The 15,070-nt window shown below is 35.5% G+C and overlaps 1 long non-coding RNA gene across 1 annotated transcript; it reads right to left on the bottom strand.

Annotated features, from left to right (window-relative positions):
• Window positions 1–720: 720 nt before the first annotated feature.
• LOC126655099 (uncharacterized) lies at window positions 721–13,811 on the bottom strand. The gene is made up of 3 exons (XR_007632893.2): window positions 13,559–13,811; window positions 1,392–1,467; window positions 721–946 (listed from the first exon to the last, which is right to left on the bottom strand). It is a non-coding gene; the product is annotated as an uncharacterized LOC126655099 (long non-coding RNA).
• Window positions 13,812–15,070: the final 1,259 nt, after the last annotated feature.

Below are 15,070 nucleotides of genomic sequence, written 5' to 3'. Positions count from 1 at the left end.
CAAATCTTAACGTTTAAAATGTTATGAAAGAAAACCTAACGTTTCACCTTTTTAGCTAAGCCAAACGTTTAAAATGTTGCAAAACAAATCTATACGTTTAAAAAGCTACGAAACAAATCTTAACGTTTATAATGTTCAACCTCTTTAGCGATTTAAGCCAAATATCTAAAACTGTCACGACCCAATTTCATGGATCGCGGACGGCGCTAGGGTATGGGTATGGTCGTACCAAAACCCGTTGCAAGCGTCGCGGAAAAAAATCAAATAAATAAACCTGCAGAAAACACTGGTCGGGGGCAACCAAGACTCCAACCTAAGTCTAGCATTTTATATCACAGTTCTTATATGAATAACATAAATATTTGAAATACTCATCTAAACTGAGTCTCAACAGCATGCCTTATATATAACGAGATAAATCCAAAGTATACATGCCAAAGGTAATAATAAAACAATCGGACCAATCCGACAATCCAAGTACGATAATCAAAATGATAAACTAGTTCTACTGCGGTCTAAGAGATAAAACAGTGTCACGACCCAATTTCATGAATCGAGACCGGCGCTAGGGTATGGGTATGGTTGTACCAAAACCCGTAGCAAGCCTCGCGGAAATCAAATAATCATTTAAACCTGCAGAAAACTGCTCGGGGGCAACCGAGACTCCAACCTAAGTCTAGCAATTTATACTACAGTTCTAATATAAATAACTTCAATATCTTAAATGTTCAACATCATGCCTTATATATAACAATATCGTAATCCAGAGTAATCATGCCAAATATAATAATCGAATATATCGACAATCCCAAAGTGTAGTATCAAATGAAATAAATAACTAGTTCTACTGCGGTCTAAGAGTTTGAAAACAGAAACTAGTTTAAATAACATAAAAACCTCCGAGGAATCAAAAGAATCGGAGTGGACCAGCTTTCAAATCATAAACCTGGAAAATTTGGGAAAACAACGGGGTCAGATTTACTGAGTAGAGTTTATATAACCATTTACATTTATTAAGTTAAAAACCTTTAAAACGTTTAATAAAACATTTTCATTATGGATTATCAATGAAACCCTAATCCACAATTCTAAATCCATTGTCGTGTCGGTGAGACGTATCTCAATAACCGATCCCCGACTATCACTTAATAAATAGTGAGCCCAGGAGACGTATCTTCCACCGGTGCCCTCACTAAGGTGAGACGTATCTCAAACCTACCTCAATACCATAATCATTACCGGTGCGCACGCAGTCCCGATGATGCCCATCGAGTAGCACATTCCAAATCAAATCCACAATGCCGGAAAACAGTTCAAAAGCTGCTTATACGTATATATATACAAAATATAATAATTGCTTAATAAAGAGGTAAATAGAGATATAAACTCACTGCTTGCAAATCCACGTGAAAAACCTGGCAAGCAACTAAACCTGTTTCGACTCCGAAGCACGAGCAGTCGACGTGTCTAAAAGAAGGCATAAAACATAATTAATATCATCCCCTAACTCTAGAGAGTACTAGACAACACGTAGGACTAGCACATATATCAACCAATCCAAAGTACACACCATCAATATGTAACTACACATATTTAGCCAAAATGTCAAAGCATTAACCGAAGTAGAGTAATCATACATATTCAACATAACCAAAGTCATACGATAGTCAAGTCCAATTGAGTTCCCACTTTTAAAACTGTCACGACCCGATTTCCGCCTCGAAACCCGAGCCGAGACCGGCGCTAGGGAATGGGAATGGTTGTTCCGAAACCCGTAGCAAGCCTAAAACCTCTATAAATTTTTCGCCTCCTAAATATAAATATATATAAAAATAGATCGTACCTCGCGTACGACCCGTTTTCAGAAAACACCGTTAGAACATTTTTCCGTTTAACGTGGAAATTACATTTTGAAAATATTCATATAGGCGATACCGCGTTTTCAGAAATGCTGGTTGAATAACCCTAGTTATTCTGACCCACGCGCATTTCTGAAAACCGGTGCGGTGGTACAGGGACTTGGCTCACGTGCCTTGCCTCGCAGGCAGCCCTGTCTCAAACCGCGCACCCGAACAATATGTTTAATAAAATATATCGAACACTTTTCTTTTCAAAGCGTTGTATCAAACATATTTAAAAACATGCACAGCAGGCACACAAACGTAAGGCCAGCTAAACTAAACACAGTGTCTTTGCAGACCAAAGACACGAAGCTTGGCCCACCCGTAGGGGACACCATAAAACACCATATGCCTATTAAGTAGCCACTTATTAGAGCTAAACAAAGTCAGGTTCCTATCAGAGTATATAGACAGAGGAACCATGACGTGGCTACAGACATATCAAACCTATATACACTATTGCAGCATCTAAGAGTTTAAAGTGTTATTTACATAACAACAGAATAAGCTTCCCTGATGGAAAAGGGTGGAAGCTCGACCAGACCCGGTAGCTAGGTACCTGAAAAATGATAAACAACAACGGGGTCAGAAATATAAATATTTCTGAGTGAGTAGATAGGTTTACAGTTAAATACCAAAATCGCGTATAAACAAAATGTCGGTATATAAAAATATTACCAGTCCTCGATCCAAATGAAACCCTAATCCTGATTACGTTATAATGCTATCATATATATAATGCATATGCACAACTCTTGTTTAATACAGGATGTGCTGTATACATATGTATCACAGCCATCTTGACTCTGTATAGGGTTGCTGGGCCGGAACTTAAATCACTGCCACCTCAGGACTACCCATTAGGTTTAAGCCGCTTTATAAGCATCTGGCTTAAAACCTAATCTCAATATGTATGCTTATAATATTTACCTCTCATCTAGTTCATTAACACCGGTGATCACACAGTCCTATTGTTGCCCAATAGATAGCTCGTTTCAGTGGATCTTCCTTGGCTAAGTTTCATACTTAGTGCGATTTATGGAGTTTAAAACAATTGAATACTAATATTCAAAAGTAAACAAATGAACTCACAAACACCGCTAGGTCTGGAACTTAATCCTGTGGTTGTGGTCAGACTGCTCGCTAGCTGGTCGGACTAAACACACAAAGCAAACAGGATAAAATATATCAATATATGTTTCCTATAAAATTTCTAGGTCCTTAAACCCAGATCTAGGTCAAACATACAATCATTTAAACACATAGCACTTATGGTCTGTTTTCTTTTAAAACCATATTATAGATTCTCGTTTTGAGAAAACGTTCTAACTTCTCTCTGGAAGTTATTTTAGGTATTACTTTGAGAAAACTTTCTAACTTCTCTCTGGAAGTTATTTTAGGTATTGCAATACCTAAAGAAAACCATTTATAGTATAGACCTAATTGTCAAAACAATTCTCGGTCATATACTAAGTATTTAGCAACACAATTGCTAAATATTTAAAACTGTTTAAACGTTGACTTTATCTCTTTTAAAATCCATTATAAACATTTAACCTTACTTTTAAAATCTCCTTTTAAAAGTCTTTAGGTTTATGTTATAAAACCTTTTCACTTTCTTCTAACACAAGTTATCATTTTAAAATATCTAACTTTAGTTTAAAAAACATTTATTAAAAATGTTTTAGGTTCGGTTGGAAAACACCTCGGGTTATTAGGCGAAAGCACGTCGGAATCGCCCCCGGAAAGTCCTCCGAAAAGCCCGAACGAAACGAACCCCGGTAACCCGTCGGGGTTGCTGTGCGCCCGCACAGCAGTACTGTGCGGTCGCACAGTACAAACTGTGCGGTCGCACAGCATTTTCATGTTGTGCGTCCGCACAGCTGATGCTGTGCGCCCGCACACTATGCTGTGCGGTCGCACAGCTCGCTGTGCTCGCGCACAGCGGGCTGCGCACCCGCACAGCCCCGGAAACGAATTTCCGGGACCTCCCGTCCTACTTAAAACGTCCAAAAACGCTATTCTAACGTCCACAATCACATATACACAATCCAAAATCAATACGGACGTTTAAAACGATAATTCGATACGGTAACCGTTTATAAACGAGTTTATATTCGAAATAAATCGATATAAACGTTTAATACGGATATAATACCTCGATTACGTGAGTAATCGTTGAAGAAATTGAGTTAGGATCGAGAAATGGACGAAGCGGCACGAAACCTAGGGTTTCGTTTTTGTTGCAGAGAGCAGTAGCTCTTTTTCCTTTTAAGAAAGGAAGAAATGAAGGCTGTATCTTCATTTTGATTCAAATGAATCATATATATATGATTGGTAAAAGTGCTGTTTAGTACTAGCTCAATCATGCACTTTAAACCAACTTCTAAACTAGTCGTTCGTAGTCTAAACGGAAACGACTTCCAAATTTCGTGAAAATTTTACCAAAAATCTAATAAAATATAGAAAGAATAAAAATATTATTTTTATTCCCATCCGACTTATATTTTATTCTTAATAAATCATTTTCGATTTATTAAGCCCGCATTGACTGCGCTTGATAAAATTTCTGCTTCCAAATTTTATCAAATTTTCACGACAACCTTTTTAAAATATTTCGCGAATATTAGTACCAAAAATATTCGCTAGGGACTTATGAATTATTCTGCACCCAATTCATAAATCCATATTTTCTCCGTTAACTATATAACTAATCAAATTTAAATTCTAAAAATTTAAATTTGCAATCCTATAGCCATATTAAAAATTTAGGGACACTTGTAAATTAAATTTATCCTTAAATTTAATTTACCTACTCCCGTCTAATAAAATATTAGACACGTGGCTATATTTTAACTCTTAAATTTCCGGGTTATTACATTCTCTCCCCCTTATATAAATTCGTCCTCGAATTTACATATACTTACTTTTCACTTATAATCCAAATTTCACTTATACCTAATCTCACTTCATGCTTCGGAAAGCATAGCACCATCTTGTCTGGCGTTCTCAATCATATCCCTATTCCTCGTTATTGTTCATATCATCTGTTTGAACTTTCATTCCGCAACAGATTATCCACTTTTATACTTCTCTTGATCCTATAACTCGTATGGAATATCTTTTACTCCTTAGCTTAGCATCCTTCAACACATTCCAAGAATTAATCTCTAGTCTCTTTCTTGCTAAGCGATCTAAATAGGTTGGTATGAGTTAATACCATTTAACTTACTCCAGGGTTATCATAAAACTAGGTTACCTTTGCTAGCTTTCGATAACTCCTCTTTTAATATACCACCTTTGTCATACATATCTTTATTTATTTTATTTTTCTTTAACTTTTCTTTTCAATCTTAATTGTTTGTTTATGGCTCATCTTATTATTGAGATGACTTTTAATATGTTTTATGATTACTGTTTCATAAACTACTCATTCATCTTTTAGTTTCCTTACATTTCTATACCTTGTATAGAATGTCCTTTATTTACTCCTCAATCTATAGTAACTTCCTGTTACAGATTGGGTAACTGATCTCCTCTCTTTCCAGAGTGTGGTTGTATAGGTGTAGGTGTGGTTATAATCTAACTATCTCACTATAGAGCACCTTGTAACTTCCTTTATAATCACCGCAAAACTATACTTTCATTCCTAGTTTTCGGGATTTCCAATGTTAATTGGACTTCTTAACTTCTTCTCCATATACATATCTTCCTTGTTCACAGCTAACAGTTTTCATAACTGTGCTATAGCTGTTACTATTATGTTTAATTAACTGACTATCAACTGTAGCTCCATTTTCAAAACATTTTACATTAAAACAAAATGTTCATTAAATATTTTTCAATTTTTAGTCGGCCATGCTTTACGCATTTCTGGCCCGACACTCAAAATACATGTACGTTACATGTATATTTCGTTACCAGTCAGCCTAGACTTCACAGTCATATGACCCGGTTCTCGGAATTTATCTTCTGAAATTACTGTCTCAACACAGTTTTCAAATTCATTTTGTATACATATATGGAGCTTATGTTGACAATTCCAAGCTAACTAAAGTTTACATTTATTATCGTGATCACTTGCGCTTTTGGCTCACTGCCAAAATTCACGCAAGTTTCACAACATCACCTCCCTCTTCAAGCATCATATTCCTCTTCATTCGTCGATCGCAACGGTTAAAACTTAGATAACCGTCCTGAGATTATCCTATCCCAATATCAAACCGATCTAACGGTTCGATCAATAGTTACTGGGGTTGTACTACTCTTTGTTAGTGTCCAGATAACATCTGAAACTTACTCCTTGAGTTCTTTATTCTCATCTCTTTCTCACTTTGATAACATTTCCATTTATGTTAATCCAAGGTTTATTATACTGTTTAAGTATATTGTTTATTCATTGATTAATTAATAATTATTTATTAATGAATACCTTCTTTGACATGACTTCACAAAGTCTGTCAGTCATTAACATAATCAAGGACTCTCTTTATTCAAATCAGAACTAGTAGTGTAACTACTTGGTTCTTTGAACTATTTTCCTCTTCATCATCTTTCTTTTAACTATTCGTTATTATTTATTAGTTAAGTGCCGAGGTTTACTCCTCTCAGACTTATGAGTTTTGGTTTATCTAACCACTCGTTTGGATTCAAGAGATATGTCCTTTACTGACATCTGCTCTGTCTGTAAGACCAATCTCATATCCATTTTAATTAAACACATGCGTATGACTTTGTTCACCGACAGTTACTTGAAGTCAAACTAACCGAGTTGTGTTTAATTATATCCTACTCTCTCTTATCTTAATCGCAATTATCTTCTATTATCTATTCTCGAACTTTTATTTATCATAAAAGTCCATCACTAGACTTACCTCTTAATCTATCTCAAAGCAAGAATGTAAATTCTCACTTCCTACTCTTCTCAATCTTTAATAATTTCTGATGTTTCGGAATGAAACATTAGAATCCAGATCTTTATTGTATGTTATGAACAATAAAAATCGCAACATCTCATCTCCACTATCTTGTATCCTATCTTGACATTATTACAGAGTTTTCGTTTGAGTATGCTTACATTTTAAAACAAATACAGTTTGTTTTGTAAACAAATTGTTTCTTAACAATTTATTTTCACAAAGTTTTATTTTATAAACAAATGGTTTCTCAAACCAATTATTTCAAACATATGTGCATATACACATATTCACCCACATATATAAATATATGTGTGTACCAGCTGGATTTTCTTTAAATTTATCTCTTCAAAACTGTGAATCTAACAATTCACATTTTAAAACTTTTGTACAATTGTGGCTCAGGGTGATGACATCTCTCATCCCCAAAGAGTTGCTATATATCCTCTTTCTCTTTGATATACTAATATACATGATGCATGTCCTATCAAAAATCATTTTGTATAAGTATATGGAATTCAAGTATTCCTTTTTCTATAGTGATTGTTGCAATATGCATTCATGATGCATCTGAGCACAATAATACATTCTTTTAAAACAAAACTGCAATACTCACTTTGTAAGCTTCTTTCAAACTACTTCTTCGTAACATTTCAAGTTTCTTAATCCTAATACTTTATCCTCACATTAGGATTATTATTGCTTCACATCATTTGGTTGTTTATCAATAATTATTGATTTCTATTTTAAGGATGCACGTTTTTAACATCCCTAACTTGTCAATTCTCATTTCTCATTCATCTTTTAATGTTTACTTGTATGTGTATTTCTTTTTGTTTAAGGATATAATTTATATCTGTAGTTTATGTTTTTCAATTCTAACGCGAATATTGAAAACACATAAACAGACTAACTTAAACATTAAACACATAACTAAACATTACCTGACGATGATCGCGAAGACGGAAACGCTTCACGAATCATCGGGCCTTTACCTCGTCCTCCACGGAATTTCAGTTTTCCTTTATCCTTTCCCCCTCGCGGAACAAAATAGGGGTTGTAGTGCCTTGCGGGTCCAGAATTTCCTGTCCTAGGAAATGTAGCAGTAGGTTCTTCAGGTTTGGTGTAATAGTACGGCTGGAGGGGTATGTCATTCCTCCTCAACTTACTTTCTATCTGCTTCGCACGCCCAGCCAGATATGCTACAGAATCAGACTTTACCGCCATGAGTTCCTCGAACTCAGGCCCTAAACCTTTGACGTACCTACTTGCAACTTCCTCACCATCACGAACTAACTCAGGTACTTCTTCACATAAACGCATAAACTCAACAGTATATGCCTCCACATTCAAATCTTCCCTAGTATACTTGTCCATATAATCTCTCAGCCTATCTAAACTTTGGTTCTCTTGCACCTCCCACTCGCTCAAGTATTCCCACGACTGATTCGGCGAGTGTCTTATTTGCTGTTGAACCCTCCTTAGATGGTCCACCTCAGCTAAGAACTCTTTTACCTTAAATCCCAGATAAGCTGATGTAGCAGTCGATTCAGACACAGAGCTATGGCTATTTCCAGTACTGTTTATGTCTTCATTCAACATTCTCTCTAATTCCTCTACTCCAATAGCATCCTCCCATATGTCCATGTCACACGCTGATGTTGAGTCAACAGCCTCTATGGGAACAGATGTATCAGGTATAACAGGCAAACCTGGTACATTATGTGGATCAGACCCCACATGCGTATGAGCTCTACTAGGCCCACACATACTGAAACACATGAAATTTCAGCATAAGTACCGTATGTAATAGTTATAGAAAAATCACATTTTCATATAACATGTATCAACTATTAAACCCATATAAGCAAAACATATAACAATCAAACACAATTCAGAGAAAATCTAACTATTTTCTCGAACAAAAATTCAAAGAAAAAAAATCTTCGCTTTGTCCTGTGTTCAAACAGAACCATTCTCCTCAAATACTGGTCATCTGTTCTGACCATTTCGCTCCATGATTGTAACGTGTTTCCAACTTAGGAACATCTCACATGTTCCATCAGTTGTAACGTGTCTCGAACACAAGAACAACTCATGTGTTCCTGATCAAAACATCAATACATACTACACACATGTATAGTTGCTATCTATAGCTAATTGTATTCAATAACTGACAACTGATCAAGACATGACTCGAATCCTATGTTGCTGCAATAGTTCACTAGGAACTCTTATGACTTCTAGTACCTCTACTTAACAAATATCAGCAACAATACTTCAGACATTCAAGTCCTAAAACCAGGCTCTGATACCACACTTGTCACGACCCGATTTCCGCCTCGAAACCCGAGCCGAGACCGGCGCTAGGGAATGGGAATGGTTGTTCCGAAACCCGTAGCAAGCCTAAAACCTCTATAAATTTTTCGCCTCCTAAATATAAATATATATAAATCTAGATCGTACCTCGCGTACGACCCGTTTTCAGAAAACACCGTTAGAACATTTTTCCGTTTAACGTGGAAATTACATTCTGAAAATATTCATATAGGCGATACCGCGTTTTCAGAAATGCTGGTTGAATAACCCTAGTTATTCTGACCCACGCGCATTTCTGAAAACCGGTGCGGTGGTACAGGGACTTGGCTCACGTGCCTTGCCTCGCAGGCAGCCCTGTCTCAAACCGCGCACCCGAACAATATGTTTAATAAAATATATCGAACACTTTTCTTTTCAAAGCGTTGTATCAAACATATTTAAAAACATGCACAGCAGGCACACAAACGTAAGGCCAGCTAAACTAAACACAGTGTCTTTGCAGACCAAAGACACGAAGCTTGGCCCACCCGTAGGGGACACCATAAAACACCATATGCCTATTAAGTAGCCACTTATTAGAGCTAAACAAAGTCAGGTTCCTATCAGAGTATATAGACAGAGGAACCATGACGTGGCTACAGACATATCAAACCTATATACACTATTGCAGCATCTAAGAGTTTAAAGTGTTATTTACATAACAACAGAATAAGCTTCCCTGATGGAAAAGGGTGGAAGCTCGACCAGACCCGGTAGCTAGGTACCTGAAAAATGATAAACAACAACGGGGTCAGAAATATAAATATTTCTGAGTGAGTAGATAGGTTTACAGTTAAATACCAAAATCGCGTATAAACAAAATGTCGGTATATAAAAATATTACCAGTCCTCGATCCAAATGAAACCCTAATCCTGATTACGTTATAATGCTATCATATATATAATGCATATGCACAACTCTTGTTTAATACAGGATGTGCTGTATACATATGTATCACAGCCATCTTGACTCTGTATAGGGTTGCTGGGCCGGAACTTAAATCACTGCCACCTCAGGACTACCCATTAGGTTTAAGCCGCTTTATAAGCATCTGGCTTAAAACCTAATCTCAATATGTATGCTTATAATATTTACCTCTCATCTAGTTCATTAACACCGGTGATCACACAGTCCTATTGTTGCCCAATAGATAGCTCGTTTCAGTGGATCTTCCTTGGCTAAGTTTCATACTTAGTGCGATTTATGGAGTTTAAAACAATTGAATACTAATATTCAAAAGTAAACAAATGAACTCACAAACACCGCTAGGTCTGGAACTTAATCCTGTGGTTGTGGTCAGACTGCTCGCTAGCTGGTCGGACTAAACACACAAAGCAAACAGGATAAAATATATCAATATATGTTTCCTATAAAATTTCTAGGTCCTTAAACCCAGATCTAGGTCAAACATACAATCATTTAAACACATAGCACTTATGGTCTGTTTTCTTTTAAAACCATATTATAGATTCTCGTTTTGAGAAAACGTTCTAACTTCTCTCTGGAAGTTATTTTAGGTATTACTTTGAGAAAACTTTCTAACTTCTCTCTGGAAGTTATTTTAGGTATTGCAATACCTAAAGAAAACCATTTATAGTATAGACCTAATTGTCAAAACAATTCTCGGTCATATACTAAGTATTTAGCAACACAATTGCTAAATATTTAAAACTGTTTAAACGTTGACTTTATCTCTTTTAAAATCCATTATAAACATTTAACCTTACTTTTAAAATCTCCTTTTAAAAGTCTTTAGGTTTATGTTATAAAACCTTTTCACTTTCTTCTAACACAAGTTATCATTTTAAAATATCTAACTTTAGTTTAAAAAACATTTATTAAAAATGTTTTAGGTTCGGTTGGAAAACACCTCGGGTTATTAGGCGAAAGCACGTCGGAATCGCCCCCGGAAAGTCCTCCGAAAAGCCCGAACGAAACGAACCCCGGTAACCCGTCGGGGTTGCTGTGCGCCCGCACAGCAGTACTGTGCGGTCGCACAGTACAAACTGTGCGGTCGCACAGCTTGGCTGTGCGGTCGCACAGCATTTTCATGCTGTGCGTCCGCACAGCTGATGCTGTGCGCCCGCACACTATGCTGTGCGGTCGCACAGCTCGCTGTGCTCGCGCACAGCGGGCTGCGCACCCGTACAGCCCCGGAAACGAATTTCCGGGACCTCCCGTCCTACTTAAAACGTCCAAAAACGCTATTCTAACGTCCACAATCACATATACACAATCCAAAATCAATACGGACGTTTAAAACGATAATTCGATACGGTAACCGTTTATAAACGAGTTTATATTCGAAATAAATCGATATAAACGTTTAATACGGATATAATACCTCGATTACGTGAGTAATCGTTGAAGAAATTGAGTTAGGATTGAGAAATGGACGAAGCGGCACGAAACCTAGGGTTTCGTTTTTGTTGCAGAGAGCAGTAGCTCTTTTTCCTTTTAAGAAAGGAAGAAATGAAGGCTGTATCTTCATTTTGATTCAAATGAATCATATATATATGATTGGTAAAAGTGCTGTTTAGTACTAGCTCAATCATGCACTTTAAACCAACTTCTAAACTAGTCGTTCGTAGTCTAAACGGAAACGACTTCCAAATTTCGTGAAAATTTTACCAAAAATCTAATAAAATATAGAAAGAATAAAAATATTATTTTTATTCCCATCCGACTTATATTTTATTCTTAATAAATCATTTTCGATTTATTAAGCCCGCATTGACTGCGCTTGATAAAATTTCTGCTTCCAAATTTTATCAAATTTTCACGACAACCTTTTTAAAATATTTCGCGAATATTAGTACCAAAAATATTCGCTAGGGACTTATGAATTATTCTGCACCCAATTCATAAATCCATATTTTCTCCGTTAACTATATAACTAATCAAATTTAAATTCTAAAAATTTAAATTTGCAATCCTATAGCCATATTAAAAATTTAGGGACACTTGTAAATTAAATTTATCCTTAAATTTAATTTACCTACTCCCGTCTAATAAAATATTAGACACGTGGCTATATTTTAACTCTTAAATTTCCGGGTTATTACAAAAACATAATCCGGAAAACCATTTCAATAACTTAGTTAAAATCATAAAACCAAGTTTAAACCAAAGTGGTGAGCTAGCCGAGTTATCACAACTGCCAAGCCTATACTCACGAATTGGGCGACCCAAGTCTAACCCGAACCAAACATCCAACCAAAGTAAAACAATTTGTTTAAAGTCCGGAATCATTTAAATATACCAAAGTTTCAATTTAGAGAAATAAGGGAATTCAAATTAAACATTATAACCCAAGTATAGCATCATGATTATAATTCGATAAAAGTTCGCAAAGGACAAACACAACCAAATAAGAAAAACACCAATATACAACAGCCCTATCATGCTTAATAATCACATTTTATATAACACATGTCATAGCAAAACATTTGCAATCAATTAATATATTTTTCACGACATCAAGCCAATTAAGAATTCATGGCACTTAGCCCAAAACTAGACCAAACATGAATCGCCAAAACAAAACACCTTAGATCAGTTCATATACATGCCATAATCAATAATATGAAAGTAATTCAGATCTGAAGTCATTACAAAGCATCGAATCTGAAATCAAAGCATTTTAGTGTAAAACTAGCTAGTTTGCAAACTAAGCCAACACGTACCAAAACATTTATAATTCAAACTCCCAAACTCATTTAGATCAGTAGTATATCATACATAATTTCAAGATACCAAACCAACTCAGATCTAAACTCATGCCAACATCCCTTAAACAATCGATAACGCATTTTCGCTAGAATTTGCCTAAACATGCTAAACAAACCAAATCATGCATTCGACAACCCAAATCATATAGCCACTGATCCTAAATCATATAAACATCATATATATCATCTTAGAACAGTAGGTACATCATCGCAAAACATTTATGCAATTACAACTCTTAAAGAACCCAAATTCAGCATTTTACGCAATTTCAGCTAAAACAATCGAGAGCATGCCAAAGTGTTGATACAACCAACAAGATCAGTTCATAAACATCAAATCCATCAAAAATATCATACATATCAGTAACCTAAGCATAGAATCTCAATTTCATAGATTCAAACCAGTAAATCGATTAAAATACAACAATTGCTAGAAAAATCCTAACATTGATGAATCATGCCAAACGCTTTTCAAAACATGTAACATCAATTTATATATGTACAAACCATCATTTTATCCATACAAACTCAGTAGCATAAGCATGGCATGACAATAGTAACAATTCACTTCATTAAAATCCTATATTATGCATTTCTAGGCAAAATCACATAGCAATGAATTCATGAATCAAATGGATATGAAAACAATACCTAAGGATGATGAACAATAAGATAAATAATGTATTAACCCAAGGTTCAAGGGGCTGGACCGAATTTAATTTAATCCACAAGCCTCTAACGAAGAACACAACGTAGAAATCGCGTAGATCTTGCGAGTAGGATGTAAAATCATATTCTTAGCGGAATGAATCGCATCCGGACTTGTTAGAAAGAAGAAATCAAGTTCTTTGAGTGAAGAAATTCGTTTTTAGGGTTTGGAGATTAATGGGGGCTAGGGTTTGCAACTTAAGGGGTCTATTCATAGACTCCTGTGGGCTTTACTTGGGCTGCAATTAAAGCCCACGGTTTAAAAGGTATTTTTAGAGTTAGAAACCTCCAAATAACAATCCAACCGACCAGATTTTAGTAAATCCTCTTAGGAACAATATATCCAAAGATGAGCCCGATCCGACCGTTCAATTGTGAGATATCAACGTTTTACTAACACATGGCAGTTTTGGAAAACATGGGAAAACAACTTCAATAAATACCCGAAAATGAATCGAATCAATATCTAATACCCACACGATATATGTGTAACATACAAGATACAAAACAAGGCTCAATCAAGGTGTCTCAATGCAAGAACCAATCCGAAATCAAGTAAAAACATAACGAGAAAAATACGGGGTATTACAAACAGTTAACTAGCTTTGTTGACGTAAAAACCTCCGAGGAATCAAAGAAACGGAGATGACCAACGCACTCAAATCATAAGCCTGGAAAATTCGGAAAACAACGGGGTCAGATATACTGAGATGAGTTTATAATGCTATTTACATTTATTAAGTTTAATAGTACGCTTCAAAATTCGTTTTGAAATTTAAAGTCAAATACGAAAACTTCCAAAAATTTAGTTGAGCCCCACAGTTAAAACTAAATCACTATCTGTAAAAAATCTCTTCTTATTTATCAATTTCTTTAAAACGAATACCCAAGTATCTCAAACCATAAAACTCATCAAGCTAGCCGAGTTATTAAAACTACCAAGATCAACTCCTAAATTTGGATGACCCAAGTCGAACCCAAAACAAACGTTTATAAAACGTATTCAAAATATTTGCAAATCCGGAAAATATTTTAATAAAATTTACATTCTTTAAAATTTTAGGAGCACCAACATAAACCAACCGCTTAATGGTAATGCAAAACTCAAGTGAGAAATCTTTGATTTCAAACAGCCATTTCGTAAACCCCAAAATTCAAATACAAGAAATCCTTTTCACTGACAACATTACCAAAAATCAAAACTTTTAAAGAATTAATATCAAACTTCTCTTTAATTCTGTGTCATAACACAAATCGAATAAAAATATATTTCTCAATGAAAATCCTTAAAGCAAAATGTGGTAAAACCATGTGTGATCACAAAACACGTTTTAAAGTTTAACCCAAAATTTCTTTACTAGAAAACAAGGTTAACGCCCAACACACGATCACATTTAAAATAAATAATCGAGGCCAAAGTCAAGATGTACTTTATTAATAAGGCAAAAGCAATTC

This window comes from Mercurialis annua, linkage group LG7 (assembly GCF_937616625.2).
Source record: "Mercurialis annua linkage group LG7, ddMerAnnu1.2, whole genome shotgun sequence".
Taxonomy (NCBI): Eukaryota; Viridiplantae; Streptophyta; class Magnoliopsida; order Malpighiales; family Euphorbiaceae; genus Mercurialis; species Mercurialis annua.
The sequence above is the reverse complement of the archived record's forward strand: the minus strand, read 5'-3'. Positions and strand labels throughout refer to the sequence as shown.